We start from the raw sequence: 22,537 nt of genomic DNA on the forward strand, positions 1-22,537 counted from the left end.
AGGCAGTGCTTTTTTCCTAGAAAAATAGGTGCCGGTACCCACCATGAAGTTGTTACAGTAAGTGCCACACTTTTTAACAACAAAAAGAGGTGCTGGTACTGAGTACTCTTGAGTACCCCCTGAAAAAAGCACTGCTTCAAGGTACAGTAATGAGCAAATTTAGTGATTTTGAAAAGAATGACGCACAGTGTACAAAAATTCTTAAATTCTGTTCTCAAGGCTCAGATGTCCCTGTTCTGATACAGTGGTACCTCAGGTTACATATGCTTCAGGTTACACATGCTTCAGGTTACACACTCCGTTAACCCAGAAATAGTACCTAGGGTTAAGAACTTTGCTTCAGGATGAGAACAGAAATCGTGCTCCAGCAGCGCGGCGGCCCCATTAGTTAAAGTGGTGCTTCAGGTTAAGAATAGTTTCAGGTTAAGTACGGACCTCTGGAATGAATTAAATACTTAACCTGAGGTACCACTGTATTACATTAAGAAACAATTGATGTTTTAGTGCTTCTGTTTCCTATTCCATCAGTTACTTCCACAATCAAAATGCAAGTAGATAAATAGGTACCGCTCTGGCAGGAAGGTAAATGGCGTTTCCATGCTCTACTCTGGTTTGCCAGAAGCGGCTTAATCATGCTGGCCTCATGACCCGGAAGCTGTCTGCGGACAAATGCCGGCTCCCTCAGCCAATAAAGTGAGATGAGCGCCACAACCCCAGAGTCATTCGCGACTGGACTTAACAGTCAGGGGTCCCTTTACCTTTACTTTACATATGTGATAGAGAGCTGTGATCAGTTCTGGCTACCTGAAAAGTAGTCCTGTTTTCAAACTTTTGTTTATCGCTTCCACACAAACAGGATATGACAAATCTGGTCTCACAGATTATGCAGACTAATAAACTGTGTCAAGTACCTGCCTGGCAGAAGTGGCAAAAAATAATTTTCCACACATGTTAAAGGGAAAACTTCTGTTCCTGTTCTCTGAATTTTAAAAATATGAACTTTAATATGGACTTTCCCCAGCCAGTATTGTGCAGGAACAGCAAAGTTATTTCTTCTTGTAACTAAAGTGGTAGTTTATAACTACAAATTTCTACTTGGCGTAGTTTCTCAGCTAAGCTTAACTGTGTACAATATTGTTATTTCGTGTCATGGTGGTGTTAGAGATTATTGAGTGCGGGAATGTACTCAAGAATTAATGTCTGCTAGTGGGTTTCAGGGTGCTGGAATGTAATGAAGGATGAACTGTGTTTTGGGGAGAGTGGGCCATAGTAACAACTTCCAGAATGTTTTAACTTCCAGTCTGTTGCTGCAAAACAAGTCTTGTGGGCACCTTAAAGAGTAACAGATTTATTGTATCATAAGCTTGTTTTTTATTATAAATATACAAAATGTCCATAAAAATATCACAAATGCACCACGTATAGACATTACTGATAAGGGACTTGGGTTGCATAAGCTTTCACGGACTAAATAGCATGGTCACTCGTCCATGAAAGCTTATGCTACAGTAAATCTGGTGCCACAAGAGTCTTTGTGGTTTTGGAATATGGGTTGTAGAATGGAGCTATTTCAGGTTTCAGAAAGAATCTGTTTTTAGCCTTGTTGGGCTGAGCACTTGAATGTGGCATTCTAAAGCATGGGTACCAGTTAACTAGAATAGTGCAAAAACACCACCACAATTTCTGCCACTCACTGATCATACTCAGAGCACATGGCCTAATATCTAACCAAACATTAAGCACTGTTGCCCCCATTGGTTTCAGTGGAAGAGATACAATAAGCATGCACTGAATGCTTCTATTTAAATAAATGTGACTTGGAAGTTCTAAACTGTGGCTGCGCTTCAAGCTTACTTCACCCATATCTGACAGTGCTTTAGTTCTGGATGGGGGCGTGCAACCTAAAAGCATGCACCTCTTTTGACTTCTGCTCTAATCCTATGCCCACTTACCAGGGAGTAAGCCCAATTGAACTCAAAGAGACAAATTACTGTCTAGAATTGTACTGTAATTAAGCAGGATCCATATAGGCACAACATCTCAAGTATTTGCCTTCATCCTAGCTGAAGGACATAGAGCCACATGGGTGAAACCAGCACAAGTGAATTTTCTGTGGGAGAACTCTTAGACCCGCCTCTTGAAATTCCTCCGTCAAAGGATTCACATCAGTTGTCTGTGAAACTGTTTCACCTGCGTTATCTCTGCATGAGTTTTATCTGTGCCTAAATGACTCTAAGCATGATAGTTCCCACAACAAAACTTTCCAGGCGGTTTCTTTACATGCTGATGCATGTGAGGTGCTTTTTCTTTCTACTCTTCTGAGAGAAGAAAGGCAAGATCTGTCTGTCTCCTATCTCAGTTCCTTCATCACCACACAGAGACACTAATAATCATGAGGCAGGAATGTATTGTGCAGACAGAGGAGGCCAGCATACACAACTGTGGTCTGCATAACAAGATTTAGTGTACTAATATGTTTTTTGAATTGTACATAAATGAAATGACCTGTCCCTGAAGTCTCAGAGAAGATCCGCAACAGGATCTGGAATACTTTGAAACCGTACATTGTTTAATTCAGGGGTTGGAGGCTAGTGAGGCTCCCCCCCCCTCCCCCAAAGGGGGAACTGGCAAAGCTGGCTGAAGTGGGACATGGTTTAAAGGAAACTGCTGGGCTGGATCAGTCTGATTATCCATCTCGCCCAAATCCTGTCTCTAGGGCCTTGTACTCATGAACTGTAGCAGTTAGTGGTGAGGAAACACAACATCTGTGCTATTTGAAGTTGGGGAAGGCTGACCATGTAAATGCTCAAGCCTGCTTATTACAGTGATGTAATAACTTATTTTGTTTCACAGCAGCTAACCACTAGCATGCAATAAAATCAACAGGTCACCTAGATACTTACTAGGGAGTAACCCCCATTAAACTAAGAAATCATTCTGTCTGCAAGTCTGTTTAGAAATGGAAACATACAATGGCCGCTGAACCTTTCACTATACACTATACACCTTTGTTGCCTATAGGTAAAGGGACCCCTGACCATTAGGTCCAGTCGTGACCGACTCTGGGGTTGCGGCGCTCATCTTGCTTTATTGGCCGAGGGAGCCAGCGTACAGCTTCCGGGTCATGTGGCCAGCATGACTAAGCTGCTTCTGGCAAACCAGATCAGTGCACAGAAACGCTGTTTACCTTCCCGCCGGAGCGGTACCTATTTATCTACTTGCACTTTGATGTGCTTTCGAACTGCTAGGTTGGCAGGAGCAGGGACCAAGCAACGGGAGCTCACTCCGTCGCAGGGATTCAAACCACCAACCTTCTGATCAGCAAGTCCTAGGCTCTGTGGTTTCACCCACAGTGCCACCCGCGTCCCTTGTTGCCTATAAGACTCTGTTAAATTGTTGCCTATGGGCAGCACCAGATTTAGTGTGGTGCTGGTAGCTCTCCCGCACAGGGGGCCAAGCTGAGAAGGTGCAAAATTGAGAAGATCAACAAGGTCCGCTCTGCTTTGGGGGTACATGAAGTTATCTGTGTGAGTGAGGATATAGGTCAAGAGAAGAAAGTGAGGAATAAAAAACATGGAGGAAATGGGAAGTTCCTATATCCTTGCCATCTTCAACATATTGTGCATATTATTATTATTATTATTATTATTATTATTATTATTATTATTAATTATTATTATTAAAATGACCATGACAAACATGCACATCAGCATGGGGAACTTTGTGATGCTGTCATGTCATCTGGCTATGCTACATAGGTTACGCTACGTTTGGACTAATCAGCACACAGGTCTGTTATATGGGGAGAGATTCTCCAAGCTCCACTTATCTATCTTTAGTTGGTCCTGACCTTGGCTGTGTGTTTTGCTCAGAGAAGAAGACAGGAGACTTTCACACCGGAACAAGCTACCCACAGCCTAAACAACACACAGGAGCCAAGACAGCAAGAGGGTGAAGTGCTGGGAAGTGTTTACATCTCCCTGCTCCAGAGAGTATGACCTCACTAACTATTCTAAATACGGGAGATAAGGCACTGCTGCTGTTGCTCACTCTTCTCTCAGATAAAATAAGCTGGTGCATGAGGCACCAGAGGAATACTAGACCAACATGCTGCTTTAAATAATTGTTCATAATGGAAAAGACAAACAGGTTGGCTTTCAAGAGTTTCCCCCACCCACTTGTCCTCATTTTCCTCAAGTGATGTCAGCTTCCATGAGCTTTTCAATGCTGCCACAAGTGCCCAAATAATAATAATAAAAGCTTCCATATAAAAACATCCCTCCGGGCTGCTTGCCAAAGGCGACCAATGACAAGGCCTGCAAGGAAGGATGACCCAACAAACCACTAACATGACTGACAGTCAGCATGTGGATTTGATGACCAGCACCGCTGTGACGGAAACCCATCCCCCAGGCAGGCTGCCAAGTTGAAGAAGAGGCTCAGCTGCTTAGAAACGGGCTCATTTATTTTGTTCACAAATGTGTTCTTAAACTATGGGTTTTTATGAAGTGAATGTAAGCTGCCTTGAGAATTTCCTGCTGAAAGGTAGGATACACAACTGAAATTAAGTAAAGATAAACATCTTGCCCACTGCGTCCCTGGCATCACATCTGCACCACATTTTAAACATGGCTTCCGCCCAAGAATCCTGGACACTAGCTTGTCCCTTACCAAGCTACAATTCCCAGCACCCTTAACAAACTACAGCTCCCATTACTACCTAGACTAATGATAGCGGAGAATAGTTACGTATTTTGTTCCTACAACTGTATTGTGTGGAAAGCCGTTATTACTCCTGTTTTACAAATAGGAAATAAATACTGAAGTATAACAATGGGATGAAGGCTACTCCAGTGGGCTCTTCTTTCCTTCCCAGGGCAGATGTAAATCTTTATTCATATCCTAAAAGAGATTGGTCAGAAGGGAGTTTCAGTCTCGAGGACCAGTTACCACTTAAGTTTTTTGCAGAGCACTGCCAGTGGAAAACAGAGTTCTTGCTGTTTATGTTTATCATGCCAGAAAGCATAAAATCAGTGTTAAGTAAAATTGATTCCCAATGGAGAGGGATGCTTCTAGATGAGAGCCTCACATCACAAATGGTTCATTCAGTTCTGATTTCGCTTTATGTGGAATTGGCATATTAGCTTTCAACACATTTCTGTGTTTCAGTCTTGGATATTCATTGTTATTCAGCTGACTGCTGTCCACACCAGTGGGAGGAGCCTGACGAAATGTGTACAGAGGTGGGGGGGGGGGCTGTTCCTATTCCTCACTCACTCTTTTGTCCTTCACTGTCTTTTTCTGGACCAGGCATGTATGCATGTATGCAGATATTTCTGTACTAGTGCATGCACACATTTATTTATTTTTTATAAAGGAAGTGCACAAAAGTGCAAGAGCAAATGTTACCAAATGTACTTATGTTTCCCATGCTTTCAGGGAGGCAATATCCATATTAGTTTTTTTCTTTTTTTAAAGAAATACTGCAGTTTTGCACAAAGGTGATATTTTTCCCAAGGCTTGCCCCAAAATAATAAAGAGGCCTTGCACAACATCTTGGTATTTTCAATTTAACAAAAATTAAGTCCCACTGTACGTACTGCAGTCCTACTCCCTGAAGTAATCCCCCATGCATACCTTACCAAGGACTTGTGAGAGCAGCTCTTTCTGACCAGGTTGCTAAAGTTCAGACATGCCTCTAGCACACAGCAGTTGGTGAAAATAAGCATATTCATATATTTTGGGCTCCTGGAAACAAATGGCTAGGTGTGCTCCTAGGTGAGCCCTTGGAAGCAGGGGTGTGGCATTAGAGCCAACTACCAAAATGTCACAATAAGTGTGACAAACCACTCACGCACACACACACATACACGTGCTAATGAACTTCCACACTAGCAGTGACTGCAAATGTATAACAAGCTTGATTTTACTTATCAGATTTTCCATGGTAAGAGGAAATTCCAGATTAAATATATAAAAAGTAGGGGCCAGCATTTGATCATTCATTACAGTGTTGTTTGGATGATGAAAAAATATTACATGCATGAGCAGCACTGATTTCACAATAAACATCCATCTGGAAGCACCTTAGATATGGGAGTCTCTCTTTTGAAATCCCAGAATAACATTACTTTCCATCTTCCACAGCTTTATCTCAAACAGCTGAGAAAGTCACTTTTGCTGTTTACAGAGAGAAGACTAAAGTTTGTTATTTAAGAGCTGAGAAGAGCCTTCTCAGTGGTGCCCTCTCCTCAGTTTATGGAATCTCTACCAAAAGAGGCTTCCCTGGTGTCTATGCTGTTGTTATTAATCACTTTAAAAACAAAGAACAAACTCAAGACTACTTTAAAAAAAAAAAAAAAAAAAGCATATAGTGATGGCCTTTTTTGTGCCAGGCAAAGACGTCAGGAGAAATTCAACATCACCCTGTTACAAACGTCCCAGCAGTGCAAATATTTCTGCTTGCCCAACAGAACAATCTCCCCTTTTCTACCCCCTCACAATGTTCTGGGGTTTCTCCTAACTCCCCCCAAAAAGGGGAGCAGTAGAGTGGAAGTCCTAGTGCAGGTTTCTGCAGTGAGTTGAATCTGGCCCTTCTGTTATTCCAAGCAGTGCCATAACTACAGGGGAGGTTGCTGGGTTTTTTGCCCCGGGCAAAGCCTTCAGAGGGTCACCACTGAGGCTCCCAGCCTCTCTCTGTGTGTATACAAATGTGTGTGGGGGGGTGTCCCAAACTGGGTCTTTGACCCAGTTAAAATAAAGCCTAGTTTCACCCCTGCTTCCAGGTCTTTTTAACATTATTTTATCACTCTTTCATTCTTAATTAACATTATGTCAGACTGATATGGATCTTTTGCCTGCTTTTATTGCGGTTGTGTTGCTCTCAGCTCTACTTTTTTTACCTCTTATTAGCTGTCCATTTGACTAGGTAATTTTGAGCGTAGCTGTAGGGTTTTTAAAAATCTATGCTGTTTCTAAATTTAATTACTAAATTTAGTTCACTGTGTTTTTGTCTTTTATAATCTACTTGGAACTTTTATTGCCCAGAGGACCTATGATTAATAGGATGTAAATAATAAATACAAATACAAATGAATAATACAAATACAAATAAACAGTGACATCATCAGCTGAGCTGGCCGTATAATATGCCCTTGCGCCACCACATTATGGATGTTGGCTGAAGTGAGGCCAGTGCAGAGGTTGCCTGGTGTCCTCTTGGCTCTGCTGATAACAGGCAGAAAGGTGGAGAGCGCAAAGCACCAGTTGCCTGAAGCTGGACAGCACTTGCTATTCTTGGCAGCACTGGCTGGAAAATTGGAAGCTTCAAAAGAATTTTGTTTTCATTTGTTTGGGAGGCAGCCAAGCATCTGGGAGGCAGCTGAGGAGGAAGAGTGTAAGTGGAGGGAAACCTGTGCAGTTTACTATTTATCTATCAGATATGAATCTCATACTGGCTTTCTCCAGGTGTTGCAATCTATCTCTTCCTATCTCTTGGCCTGGAGCTTCAAGATGTGCTTGTGCTGTCTCCTGTACCTCAAAACATCTCCCTTTCTCTCTTTTCCTTTTTTTGGGCATCTAGTGGCCTGTACACTGCATCAGTTCCCACCTGTACGAACCTGTAGATGCAGCATACCCTCCCAGCCATTCTAATTATCATTTACAGTATTTACAATATTACATAGAGGATAAGTCTGTCAATGGCTACTAGCCTCCACATCGTGCCTCCACAGCAGGAAGCAGCAATTCTTCTGAATACCAGATTCTGGGGACCACGGGAGGGGAAATTGCTCTTGTGTTCTGGTACTGTTTGCTGGTTTTCCACAAGCAGCTGGTTGGCCACTGTGAGAACAAGCAGTCCATAAAGGACTGCTGCTGCTGCTGCTGACCAGGACTGCCTGCTGGGAGCCTGAAGGGCCCTGCCCTGCCTCTCTCCACCTGGCTTGGACAGGGGCCTGACAGGCTCCATAAAGGCCTGCTGCTGCTGCTGCTGCTGCTCAACAGAGAGGGCTCCTTTTAAAAATGGCTTTTAATTTTTATCTATGTCATTTTAAATTGTAATTGATATTAAAGTTGTATTTTTAGCTTTAGATTTTATGATTTCTGTGGAAATTGTTTTCTGTTTGGTTGTGTACCTTTTGATGTGTTTTAGTTTTTTTTAATGATTTTTGTTATATTAGTAATTATGTAAATCTTGTCATGTTATAAGCCGCCTTGGGCATTCTTTTAACTATGGAAAGGCGGTATACAAATAAAATGGTGATGATGAAGATGATGATGATGATGATGATGATGATGGACTGGACGGGTCACTGGCCTGATCCAGCAGGCCATTCTTATATTCTTAATAATCATTATCCAGTGAACTCTGGGCAGTATATAATATATGCCCCCTTTATACCTCAATGCAACCCTATTAACCTTTGTGGTAGGTTAAATTGAGAAAGTGTCTGGCCAAAAGTCACCCAGTGAGTTTCATGACTGTGCAGAGAACTGAACCTAGGTTTCCAGAGCCCAACAGTCTAGCCACTACACCACTACACTCGGTCGAACAAGATTATCCCTATCATATATGCAGGTGGTAATTTATAGAACGGAAATAAGAAAGGCAGCTTTTGAAAAGAAAGCGTCATTCTTCTTCCCTCATTTCTACTGCCACTGCTCACTGGTGTAAAAAAAAAAAAAGCTGTACTCCCAACCCACTGCAATAATACCTACTTTACTTTATTCATACCTGATAGCTCTTTTTTATGTCAGCTGTTCTTGTGTTGGGAATGTCACATGATTCATGTGCTCTCGCCAAGGCTGCTAGCATAGGATATAGCCATAAATAAAGGAAACCCACTCGTGCCACAATAAATCTGCCAGTGTTTATGGTATCATAAAATTCTCTGTTGGTTTTGCTGCTTGCCAGGTTTCTAATACTGAGTTTTTGTAAACTTGGCAATTCTGGCAGAGTCGTTTTGAAATCTCGCTTTAATCAGTGAAGAATTTTGTACATTAACATTTCACCCATAAACTTGGACTGCGTCTGTTTCTTTATCCTGCTCACTGTGTAGCCATTTCTAATTTGTAGCTGAATTTAAACACCATTCTGAAGCACACCTTCAAATTATACTGATTGTGCTCAAGCCTGATTAAGTTCATTGTGGCCATAATTAGGATTTGTGAAGAGTTGTGCAACAAAACAAAAATTATACATATATAAGGCTAATATTCTATGTAGAGTTAGCTGGGAGCAAGTCCTACTCAGTTTAGATACTCTTACTTCTGAGTAAGCCTGCACACAATTTGGCTCCATATTGTGCAATTTACAGACTGTGAAAGAATGCATAATTTCTATCCAGTACAGTATTACAGAAATCCCATGAATGTGTTTATTACCAGATTTTATGAGAATAGTTTGCTCTCTGCTGCACCAATTAACTGCTTTCTTAACATAGGCCTGTTTCGCACATAACACTAAGCCGTAGTTTAACAAACCATGAATTAACTATGAACTGTCCCACAATCAAATAAACCATAGTTTGTTTCTCTAAGGCTTTAACTCCTCTTGCCTCATGCTTTTGTACCTTGATGAGTGACTGGGGTGGGACAGCCAAACAAATCAGGGTTAATGAAGGTTGCCAGGTGTACACATGTTGGCAAGCCATAGCTAAACAAAGCAAGATTCATAAGCCAACAATACATCATGCCTTCAGTTCAAAGTTTGTTGGCAATTCACATACTATAGCCACTGGGCAGGGTTTTGGACAAACAAACAAACTGTGGTTAAATTAACCACAGCCCGGAGCTATACAGACTAGATTTGAGAGTCTTAACTTTTCTGCTGATGCAACTAGCCCATTTTAAAACATGCTAGTAGCTGGAGCATCTTTTGAGCAGAGGCAGTTTTAATTTCTTGAGGCAACTTTTCACTGCTTGAAAAGTTCCCAGTAAGCAACGTTTGTTTGCTTATATAAAGGACAGACAAAAGGAAGCACTTATTCACACAATGATTGTGGTTTTCACTGCCAGAAGATGTAGTGATGTCCAGTAGCTTAGATGGCTTTAGAAGTGGAGTAGACAGACTCATGCTGTATATCAGTGACCACTAGTCTTGATGAAAGTAATATGCTACCTCCTGTTTCATCCGTTTCTGAGGATAGGGGTGCAGCAACAACAGCAACAAAACATTTGAGCAATCTGATCATATTTTTCTTTAAATAAAACAGATGTAAATTGAGTATCTGTAATGCTGCTATGTGGATTGGTTTTCTCGTGGATTAAACATTACTCATGTCAGAATGAATTGCAGTTGAGGAAGGCACTTAAGTATGCATAGTTGCCAGGTCTTCCTTTGGCAAAATTCTTGACTTCATCAGGTCTTTAAATTCCTACCATAGGTTTGATTTCAAACGAAGCACAATTTGCAACAACAACTGTTTCTTCCAACGTCCGTGAGAACTATGGAGGTTATGTCAACTGAAAGCCCCTGGCTTTCTTTGTGGTAGCTCCTACCCTTTGGAATGCTCTGCAATACCCATCCTTGGTTATTTTGGAGGCACCAGCCACAGGGGGCACCTGACATTTGTTAAAAACACAACCATTTCCCCCATTAGTTCTAGTTCCAGTCCTCCTATATTTTTGATGACACCTGTGGCGTTCCTTTTTAATATAAGATGACTTTAATGTCTTTCTCTATGTTGTACACAGCTTTGGGGGGTTTCTGTGGTAAGCTATATTACAAGTTTTTCTAAATGAATAGATAAAGGCTGCACTCATATGCACATTTATTCATAAAAAATCATTGGGTCTTGCATTGCAGGAACCATGCGTAAGTTTTGGCTGCATGTGAGATAAAGCTATGTTGCAACCCATCACGAGTCTTTAGGGTAGGTCTTTAGGATAGGCCAACTGTCATTGTTTTTATGATATGTGAGATGTTTTTATGATATATGATAAGTGAGACTTGCAATAAAATGCTGCAATGTAATCTCATCTCCAAGCATGAACCTGCCAGCCATGCTCTCCTCCGGCAGGCCATTCCATTCTCTCCCTCCCTGCTCCATTTTCTATTTTTATTTTCCAATTGACATCCGTCAATCAACAGTTTTTGGTTACTGAGCATGCTTAGTAACCAGGGAATATTTTTTGTTTTTTGTTTAAATGTGCTTCTACAAACCCCCAAGTACAAGCTGATGCCTTCCTCATTTCTCAGTGGCCCTGTTTTCACTCCATTTCTATCGGTACTCCCCACCCGAGTTCACTATTACAGGGAGTTCTCATTACACAGTTAGCAGGCTCGAGTTAGGCATTTTACAAGGCAATATGACCTGCAACTTTGACTATAGATGCCAAATGACATGCTTGAATCTGTGGTGTCTGCCATAGTCATAAGACCCCTTCCGTGTCAAAATTATCTGGGAATTGCATATGCATCTATTTTATTAAAAACACACACCCCAAAGTCACAACTATCTGCCGCTTCCCAATGCATATGTATGCATTACAGCAGATGCATGGTTTTTAATGCCCCCCCATGTCTCACTGCTGAGGGGGTAGTCAACAGAAACAAAAGGTGGCACTAAATAATTGCATGGCTTTGTTACCTCCTTATGCATTGGAGAGTACCTTCTCTCTCTCTCTCTCTCTCTCTCTCTCTCTCTCTCTCTCTCATATACCACCCTACATGAAAGAGGATAGCTGGAAACACTATATAAAAGTGGGTTATACATACTCACATCTGTATATATATAGAGTATATACTCACTATATATAAAGTATATGTAGATATGTAGAGAGACACACACACCGCCCAATAATTCATTAATAAACAAGCCAGCATACAGTCTATAGCCCTCTTGATTCCCAGCAGCTGGGAAAGACTTCAGTTTTTAAAGTCAAGTTGCATTCTGGTAGCTGAGCAAAGGAAAGCCACAGGCCCTTGGGGGGAATCGCCAGCCAGTAACCTGTTCTACAAGATGCTGGGAGTGGGGGAAGTGAGCAACCCCGCTGTCCGAGAAAGAGTGGGAGGCAGAGAGAATGCCTTACAGTAAGAGCTGGCTGCACTAGCAGCCATGAACTTTCCCAGAACCCCATGCTAAAGACTGCGCCTCTGTTAGCAGACTGCAAGGTCATAAAGGGCCTTGCAGCCTGTTCCACCCGCCTTGCTCTTGCAAAGGAGGCCCAAGAATGGACAATAGAAATAGCAAATACTGGGGTCATGGAGCTGTAGCAAAAGGAGGCCCTTCTGGGAGCAATATTGCTTGGGTGTGTGCACCTCCTCCAGCCCCCTGCTGCCAGCAGTGGAGCATAGGGACAGGTGTGAGACAGGAGCTTAGGATCACAGGTATGGGGAGGGGGTTGGTATAAAAACAGCCTGACCAAAAAACAAACCCAAACCCTGAGGGGTAACATCCCAACCAGAGAAGCTGGAAGAGCTGAACACTCCCCAGGTGCCCTGTGTGTCCCATCCAGCCCCCTTCCCCCATGGTGCCTCCGCAAGCTTCATTTGGGTGGTCTATGGCATGCCTGTATTAAATATTCATACTGATTTAACATTTGTGTTTTTATTGCTTCTTTTATTTCTTATGATACATGTTTTATTGCAGTACGGTTTGAATTCTAAATACAGTGGTACCTCGTGTTACATACACTTCTGGTTACATAGGCTTTAGTTACAGAGTCCGCTAACCCAGAAATAGTACCTCGGGTTAAGAACTTTGTTTCAGGATGAGGGCAGAAATCGTGCTCCGGCAGCACAGCGGCAGCAGGAGGCCCCACTAAAGTGGTGCTTCAGGTTAAGAAAAGTTTCAGGTTAAGAATGGACCTCCAGAATGAATTAAGTACTTAACCCGAGGTACCACTGTACCTCTTCTTCTTTTTTGCAAGCCCTTGAAGAAGGAAGCTTGGGCATAGCATGAGGGAGTCAGAGCATCCAGGGTCGCAACTCAGTTCAACTCAAGAGTAGACCCATTGACATTAATGAACCTTGGTTAGTCCTGTCCGTTAACATCAATGGGTCCACTCTGGCGTAGGCCTAGCATAGGCTACAACCCCAACTCATGGAAGGACTGGCTAACTTCACTTGGAGAGCAGTGAAGTTACTGCCAGTATCATGGCTCTATCCATCCAAAAGAGTGAGTGTCCTTCCGGTTTTCCGGGGCCCGCTCCCGTGGAAAGGGGCGACGGGCAAGCCCACGCGGTTGTAGAGAGCAAAGCGGGTGGGCGCGGGCACGTGGCCGAGGCCGGCGGCTGACCCTTCCCTGCCCCGGGCGGCCCGCTTCTCCCGATCGCGACTGCTTGCTGCTTCTTCGGCTTCTGCTGGGCGTGGGCCCCGCGCTCCGCTCCTGCCTTTCTCCTCTGCTGGCTCCCGGCATTGATCGACGCCCCACCCAGGGAGTCTTCAACTCTTGACGCCTGCGGGAGCCACTTCGGATCCGCCGCTCGAGCCAGCTCCACCCCTTTGGGTTGACTCGCCGGCACTGCGGGTTGGAGAGAGTTAGAGCGGGGAGGAGAAGCCGGGCAGCCCCTCGCTCCTCAGCCAGCCACGGGAGAGGGAGACACCAGCCGCAGGGAACGGACACCCCGTGGGGGACTGCGAGGATCTGACCCCCAGAATTTAGCCGGATCTTACCCTCCATCGGGACTGGCGGCGAGACTCCGGAGAAGCGCTTCCCCCTCCCCAGCACCCGGCTCGGAGCGCCCCCCTTCGGCGGCAGCGGCGGCGGCAAGGAAAGCGAGGGTCGTCCCGAGCTGGAGAAGCAGGTGAGTTTCGTTGCGTTTTCCCTTCCGCGCCGTCTGTGGTTGGAGATGTGTCGCTAGACTAGAGCGCTCTTGCAACTTTGCAGGCGGGTTCGGGCTGATCCGGGCCAAGCTTGAGCGAGGACTTTCCTGTGTTGTGACATTAGATTGCGCTTCGCGGAAGATCTTCTCTGCAGCCCCCTAGTCCTCATGGAGGAGAAGCGGAGGCGAGAAAGGCAGTTGTTCCCACAAGTTGCTTGCCAGGAAATGTTTAGTTTGCAGGAATCGTACACACACACACAGTGTGGACACAGTTTTTTGACCCTTTCTGCCCTTGGCAGGCATCGCTAGATCACAGCAGAATCACTCCATACTCTGATGAACTCTTTAATGATCATCTCATTTAATGATGGCACAGGCAAAGGGGTGGTGATAAGGGGTGCCCCTGTTTGGTTTTGGTGAGCTAGTGTATGCAGAAGACTCTGATTCCTTAGAAGACTCTAAGGAATACAGTGGTACCTCGGGTTAAGTACTTAATTCGTTCCAGAGGTCCGTTTTTAACCTGAAACTGTTCTTAACCTGAAGCACCACTTTAGCTTATGGGGCCTCCCACTGCTGCAACTCCACCGGTGTACGATTTCTGTTCTCATCCTGAAGCAAAGTTCTTAACCCGAGGTACTATTTCTGGGTTAGCGGAGTCTGTAACCTGAAGCAAATGTAACCTGAAGCGTATGTAACCCGAGGTACCACTGTATATGAGACCCGGAAGAGAGTTCAGCTCTTGTAAAGTGATTATGAATCTACACAGTTGTGAACTGGAAGAAAGGTTAAGGTCATTCATTGTCCTCGCCTTTACACCCAGACAAAACATTCCCAACATGTAAGGTTTGAAGGAGCTGGCATTAAAACCAGGGCTCTTGAATTTTGTAGCCCTGAAAGGGGAACAGTAGAAGGCACAACTAGAAAGCCATACTCTCCCTGCAAATTAATGCATTACTTCTGAAAGAGCAGTAGGGATTTTTTTGGGGTATCCACTGTGGCCGAGAGAAAGAGGACCAGGTCTCCTCCTGCTGGTGACTCACCACCAGCCATTGGCTATCATCACATGGAAGAAAAGATGGAAAAGGCAAAGTTGAACACTCTATTCTCATGCAATCAGTCTCTGACTGCAGCTCTAAATGTGCACTAAGTTTTTAGAAGCCTTTTTTTAGGAGAATGACTGTATATTTCTGGAGTCAGCACTTCTCTCTGCAAAGCCACTGGAGCCAGCCTCAGTGGAAGGAGGCCAGACCCCTGCGGGAGAAGACGGGCATATTATTTTGGGAAGGGGGTTTGGAGGGATATAGAATTTGCTTCCTTCCTCTCCTTGTGTTAGCATTATATTTAATTTTCTGTATCATTATAAACTCGGAAGGCCTGGCATTAGAAACTGATGTGGCATTGCTGGGTCAAAATCAATTACAGTTGTTGTTATAGTAGCTTTCCTGGGTTATAACTTTCGTATGTGATTGGTGCATAGAGCTATTGGGAAAAGACAGATGTGTTGAGTCTGAGAGGTGTTTGAGTCGGGACCCACCCTATTCCTGCAAGTTGTTTTAATTTTTTAAAATACTGAATTTTAAATTACTGTAACCCACTCTGGGACCTCCTGGTGAAGGGCTAGTAATAAATGTAATAATAAATATGTAAATAAATAAACAAACCATCTAGTGCAACATTCTTCTGAACCAGATCATCTTCATAGAAACTTAGAATTGTAGAAGTGGAAGGGACATCAAGGATCATCTAGTTCAACGCCCTGCAATTCAGGAATTTCATCAAATAGGAAATTCAGAAGCAGAACATCCTCATGAGATGGCTTCTCCAAGCCTTTGCAATTGGTTCCATTGTCAAAACTGTTCCCAATGGTGCTCCTCTGGGGGCTGCTAGTGGGGGCGCAACACACACACCTTTTTTTACCTGCTATTTGTGCAAGTCTGGTCTGTCAGAAAACATGTATCTCATTTTTTTAATGGCTGCATGCACAGGTAAACAAATACCTGCATTCATGCACACAGTGGACTTCAGGTTTCTAGAAATTAGGGAATGTGAGGAAGTACTAATTGAAGGGATAGCAGCACACAGTGCAAATATATCCCACCAAGCACTGCCCACTAGTGTAGATGGGGAACATTGATTCAATTGAAAATGTGTGGGCAGATGTGCACAAGTGTGCACATGAAAGAATCGGATGTGTCTGGCCTATATGCACATTAGCACTCTGGTGCATACACAGCTCTTAAGTATTTGAAGAGTGCTACCATGAACACACACACTGTCACCCCTCAGTCTTTTCTTCTCGATGCTAAATGTACCTGGTTCCTTCAACTTTTCCTTCTAGGACTTATTTTTTCATACCACTGACTCTCTTCACTGCCCTCCTTTGAACCCATTCCAGTTTGCCTATATTCTTCTTAGAAATGGACACAGTACTCCAGGTGAGGTCTTATGAAGGTGAGGTCCTACTAGTGCACAATGTAGCAGAAACATTACAACTTGTGACTGGGACGCTATAGCTGTTAACGCAGTCATCATAGTCTCTATTTGCTGCTGCATACATGTTCAGCTCATGGAATCAGCTACAATTCTGAGATATTTTTCATATATGCTACTGCTGAGCCAAGGATCTCCCATCCAGTACCTCTGGAATTGGGTTTAGGGTTGCTGTCATTTCTGCCCAAATGCAGAACATCTCATTTGTCTCTGTTGATCTTTGCTTTGCTTAGTTTTGGTTTCCTGTGTGTTTGGATTTTTTATTTTATTTTTTGTGCATTTTAAATTTATACCCTTATGAATTAAACAGCTAAAGGATCTACTCATGTTTAATTTCAGCTAGTATAAAAAGGCTAAACATGGGTTTAGGCTGCCTGCATCAGGATTTCTTCATGCACTAGCAAACTCCAGTTCAGTCTCCTTATGCCTAATATGGGCAAGTTCATGGGGTCCACAGGGTGCTCCTTTATAACGCAGAGCATTGCATAACAGAAGCTGAGTCGGTGCTGCATAGTTTGTTCTGCTCCCAAGATTTGCTGGAGGGCACCTCCTTTTTATCTGTGGAGAGGATGGAGGCGGGAGCATTGCCTTACCAGCTGACTTGTGTTCTCCTTGTCACCCCGTCCATGTACAGTAATAAACTTTTAGAGGCTTCAAGCTGTTTCTCTGGCTTTGCTCCCTTCCCTGGCAGTATCATAGCATCAAGTCTTTTAAAACACCAGTGTGTAGATTTCAAACTGAGTTGCAGAGAAAATAAATCTCTCTTCCCATTAGTGATGGTGATTTGAAAAGAAGCATCACTGATAGAAATGTAAGCCCTGGCACTATAGGGCTGCTTTGCATGGCATGTTAAACAAAACCTTGGTTTAGCAGGACTATGCAAGCTTGTGGGATTTGGGGGAGGAACTCATAGGTGCTTTGCTGCTCCCTGTGTTGAGCAGAACTAAAACTTGACAGCTTACAGGTGGGAAACTTGCAGCTGCCTAGAGGATCTAGCTGGCCCATGAGGCCATTTTCCCCAAACCATGTCCATGTGTCCATCAGCTTATGTCACTGGGTGATGTCAGCTGATTGGTGGGGGCATGGCTCAATTCTGCTGGATGCTGCAGACCACTGCAGCCAGCAGAATTGAACCCTTCACTCACCAGCTGCTGGACACTGCGTTTTGAGAGTGCTCCCTGAGAGGACTGCATTGGCGAAACTGACTCTTGTTCCATCCATGCTGCTCAGCTTTGTCAGGTGGGTGTCATGATGTCATATGATTGACAGTTGGCCAGCAGGGGTGATGGGAATTAGAGATCAGACCCACCAGGCCAAAAACATTCTGGCTTAGCCATGAGGACCAGGAAAATGCAAAACTGCAGCAAGCTGCTCTTCAGGAGCCCATAGGGTCTTGCTAAGCCAAGGTTTGGCTCACAGTGTCATGTGAACCAGGCCAATGCAGTGGTGAACCTCAGGGTTTCAAATTTCAATGTTGCCTTGTGTGGTGCCAAAATTTGGCCCCCTCGACCTCTTGCTTTCCATTCTACATCATAGTTGTAGCGACCCCTGCTGACCCAAGGCTCCGCGCCCAGAGTGGCCAAACTGGTCGTGCTCCCCTAAATTTGCCTTTGACGATAACTTTGGAGGGGTTGTTCTGTTATCACCATAAAATCTGCCAATTAGGACATGTTGAATTTGTCAAAATGTTACTTGGAATGATACCAAAGTTCCGTCTTTCTACAGACCTCAGGAATGTCACAGAAAGGTCCAAGGAAGGGCAAATCACAGCAGTCTGAAGACCGGAGTTGCTTATGCATGCAACTGTGTCTTATTTTTGGTATAGAAGAGACGTGGCTGTAGTAGATATTTTGGCCTTCAGGGTTCAGAAAGCAAAAATATGTCAGCCTACCCTATTCCAAGAACATCTTCCAGTCAAAGTCTTGTAAATATGAAGAAAACATAATATTCCTAGAATGTTGCACTGTGTCTGTCTGTGTGAAATAGTTGTACTGCTTAGCAGTCACAATTCCCTTCTCTAGACCAGGGATGGAGAATCTGTGGCCCTAGTTCAGCAACATCTGGTTTAGAGAAGTAAATTCCAGCAACACCTGGAGAGTCCAAGGTTCCCCATCCTTCTTTCAGAGGCAGTGATAAACAGGGACATAGACTGTGTCCAATTTTTTGCCATCATGATAAATATGATGCCTCTTTAATGTTTGATGTTTTACTATGGTTTTATAGTTTGTTGGAAGCCTAGTCACATAGGCGGGGTATTACTACTACTACTAATGAGTGGAATGACACTGACTGTTAAGGCTAACACCAACGTTTCTCAGGGGTCTTTTCCTTCCTGCTTACTTTCTTTCACCAGCAAATGAATTCAGTTCAAGTAGGGAAGTAAATATTATTAGTTATTTTCTCCTTCTGTAAAACCAATTTGTTATTGTCAGAGCCATGCTAAAATCATCAATATTCTGTGTCAAGGGAACCCACATTCTCTCCACTAAGAAAAAGCAAATTCTGCAATCTGTAAAAATTAGGCAGATTTTTGCCTATTTTATAAAAGGGAGTGAAATGATGTCATGTATGACCTAGTTCATGTTCTTGCATTGGGGGTGGACTTGATGACGCTCAGGATCCCTTCCAACTCTACAATTCTATGATTCCATATGTCCTTACCCTATACTACCAATCATTAGGCACTATACAAGCTTATTCAAAAGCAAACCCCACTTCGTTCATGGGAGCTCTGTTCAGTATGCTCTGGATTGCAGCCTTAGCCACAGATCTGGCTCATGATGGTTCCCCACATACTGTATTTGAAGTTTTTATCTGCAGCTCTGCAGAGCTGCTGCAAAGTGGCCAAGAGAAATGGGCTGTGAAGTTCCTGGTTCATTAGCAACTTACAACCAACTTGCTAACTTGCTTATTCTGTTAATGAAAAGATGTGGAATTGGGCACCTAAGAAGAACTTGCACCAAATGGTGTATGTATATTGAGCTCTGCAATACGTTTGATTTGAGCTGTGATTCATTGCGCCAAATTTCCAAATCAAACAGAGGAGTCTTGCAGTTTGGTCTCTACTGGGTTAATGTTTTTGAGCACGTAAACATGTTTTGCCTGCTCTCATACTGTAAGGCAGAGGTGGGTTGACTTGTATGGTTTATGCTGTTGTTTGTTTAATTAGAATTGCCATGGTCCTCCAGTATGTCTAAAGTTTACAAAGCAATATGGTGTCATCAGGTGCTCTCAACTGCTGCAAAGGAGTCACTAATTGTAACACCAAACCCCTTCTCCCTTGTTTCCTGCTGCCGCCACTAGCATCCTTTGCATGCCTGCTTATGCATGTAAGTCCACCTAGCTTTTTTGCAAGAATCCCAGTAGCCACTGAAAAATGCCCAGTGATCCTGCCATTATTTGCCCCAGTTATAAGAAGCATTCTAACTGGTCTTCCAGACTGATAATAGGAGTCTATTGCTTTGGACTCTTCCCTGGAATAGTTACGCATGCCTTCCCATTTCAAGGGCAGCTGCCTTTTGCAGCCCAGTGAATATGGGGATTCTCACTACAAAGCAAAAAGAGGTGCCCCCTTGCCCAGCGGCATAGAGTGGGGTTCCCCCCCTTCTTGCTCTGCTTCTATTTTGCTGCAGTGCAGTGACTTTAATATGTTCTAATTAGGCATCTGCTGGGAGGGAAGACTGGCTCCTCCAGCAATCACTGCAACAAAGCCCTTCCCTGCTGGGGCGGTGAGAATGCTCTGTTTGGAAAAGTTTTGGCTTTGGCTCGGACTGCAAGGAATTCTTGCTCACAGGAAAGACATGGTTCACTTCCAGGCCCCACAAATCCAGTCTGGGCAATCCTACCTGAGTGTGCAAGTCTTTGGAGAGCCCACTGCATATTCTCCAAGACAATCTCCCCAACAAAGTTTCAGCAGGAGCTGCAGCCAGATTCTATTTTAATGCAACCCCCCCACCACCCCAAGTAAACCATAGTAGAACAAACAACTTTGTGAGGGGATGGAGCTTTCTTTCTTTCTTTCTTTCTTTTCTTTTTCACTTTCTCCTATGCAGCTTAACCAACTCCCTGGAAAAGGGAGCTCTGTGCTCTCACCTGATGTCTAAGCCATGTTCACTAGCTGACCCACCAACTATGGAGCAGTCACCAGAAAATTGCCCTCCCTGCCTTACAGCTGGGCTCAAATGACATCTCCATAATTGCTTTAGGAAGCTGGCATCACTTAATTGCCAGAGATGCAGGGGAATAATTGCAGAAGACAAATGGGCTCAGAGGTGGCCATGTCTTGATGAAAAGAACAGGCTGGGGAAGATTCATTCAGGGAAAATGTTAAAAAAGGATTGAAGTAAATAGAAAGACATGGGAAAAAGCGGGGAAGGGGCAGAATTCACTCTCTTTGCTGGAAGCTTGGCTGGCAGCCTTGCTTTTCACACAGGGAGGAAAGCACTGTAGTTTTGCTTTTGGCTTTTACACAGTGGATTACATTAACCTTGGAGACATCTATGCAATTCCAATGATTGGGCTTGGCCTAAGAAGAGAGCTGAGCTGGACCTTGTCTATAGATTGTGCCCAAATGTTGTGCTGATGAGTCATATGTGCAAGTCAAAGACATAACAGCAACAACACATTTGCAACCTTTCAATCAAAAAGGGCCTAGAAAAGATATAGCCCAAGGATGGGAAATCTGTGACCCCCCCCAGGTGTTGTTGGACTACAACTCCTATCATGCTTCTGACCAGTGGCCATGCTGGCTGGGGCCAATGGAAGCTGGAATCCAACAACATCTGGAAGACCACTGGCTTCCCACCCCTGATGTAGCCGTTGCTTTCAGAGCAGTAATTCAGATACCACTCTAGACAAGCAGCTTCCCTTTGCTTTGATCAACTAGGAAACCCTGATCATCTACTGCGGGGCTCAGAGCAAGGCAGGGGGAAGATAGGCCACTCTCTATAGGTGTCCTATTAACACTTATAGGTCAGTAGCAGAGCACATGCCTTGCACATAGTAGGCTCACTGATGTCAAATCGTCAACCATCACAAAGCATCACAAGGATCCCTGTCAAGACTCTGAGAGACTGGTTTCCAGACACGTCAGTAATCAAGAGTTTGTGGTATATGTCTAGCTCCTAATTGTACTGTTGACTTGGGACAACAGCAACTCTCCAGGGATTCAGGCAGCCTCTTCTAGCCCTTCCTGGAAACACCAGGGGTTGAACCCGGGATCTTCTGCATGTAAAGAGGATGCACTACCACTGAGCATTGGTCCTTCCACCCCACCCCCAGTTTCCTTAACTGTTCCCCCCTTCAGCTGACACACCACCATCTTTATGAGATGGAAGCTTACTTGTTCTGGTCACTTTGGTGGTTGGGGGTGTAAATTTCAGTTACCTTTTAATGTAAGGTAAGTCGTCCAAGTACGTAGAAAGTACCGTCTTAGCTTGGAGTTGCCTCATTTCTCTCCAAACCTGGTGGGCACTCAATCACCAAAGTTTGCTCTTAGACAGAATTATGGCATTACTGGACTAGACTCACCATTGGTCTGACCAGGGGTGGTGTAAAATCTCACCCAAAAATTTTCATGTGCGTTCTTGACAATTTGCACTCATGAGGGCATCAGGGCAGTTATACACGATCAAACTTTCAACACTGTTTGCATGTGCAATAGGTTTGGGACAGAAGTGCTGCTTCATTTCCAATCAGTGTATGTCCTATAACTTCCTGCTGAAATCCTGCAACTTTCTAGACTACAAATGTTATTGGGTTGCTGTTGTTTTGTCCCACTCCTGTTGCACTGTAGAGCAAGAGTGCCCTTCCAAAAAGCCAAAAAATATAGTAACTTGGGGGAAGCATTGCAGAACAACAAATAATGTGAAATGATGTGCAGATGGTTCAGCACAACCGCTAAAGCAATTTTACTGCATCCATGTCATGTTGCAGAATATACCCACAAAAGACAAACACCAGTCTAGAGGGATGCTAGGTCTTAGGGATTAGTTTATTCTTGAAGGTGAAGACTGCAGGTGGCTCTCAGGAGTCAAGGGAGAACAGCCTTTTCTTGCTTCTTTAACAGCCAGCCGTTCCACCCAAAGTGCTGCCTCTGACCTTTGTATGGCTCTGTCAAAGCAGTGTGTGAAAGAGGCCAGGATATTAATTTCATTTACTGGCTTCCTATTGTTTGCTTTTCTCTTTGTCACTGTACGCTTCCCACCCAACCCTCCTCCCTACATTTGGCATTCTTTTCCTTGCTCTCTTGCACTCTTCTCTTCTTTTCTCCTTTTAAAGG

At 43.9% G+C, this 22,537-nt stretch overlaps 1 protein-coding gene across 3 annotated transcripts in view; it reads left to right on the plus strand.

The window, feature by feature from the left end:
- SEMA3B (semaphorin 3B) overlaps nucleotides 1–22,537 on the plus strand; it is a 66,491-nt gene that overhangs the window by 2,794 nt on the left and 41,160 nt on the right. For 2 of the 3 annotated variants that reach the window (XR_014561168.1, XM_083726576.1), the window contains exon 1: nucleotides 12,912–13,749. The exons of the other annotated variant lie outside the window; for it this stretch is intronic. The gene's annotated coding sequence lies outside the window, so the exon portion shown is untranslated. Of the gene's footprint in view, nucleotides 1–12,911; nucleotides 13,750–22,537 lie in introns of those variants that run through there. 3 annotated transcript variants of the gene reach the window in all.

This window comes from Podarcis gaigeae (genome assembly GCF_964106915.1).
Source record: "Podarcis gaigeae genome assembly, chromosome: 2".
Lineage (NCBI taxonomy): Eukaryota > Metazoa > Chordata > Lepidosauria > Squamata > Lacertidae > Podarcis > Podarcis gaigeae.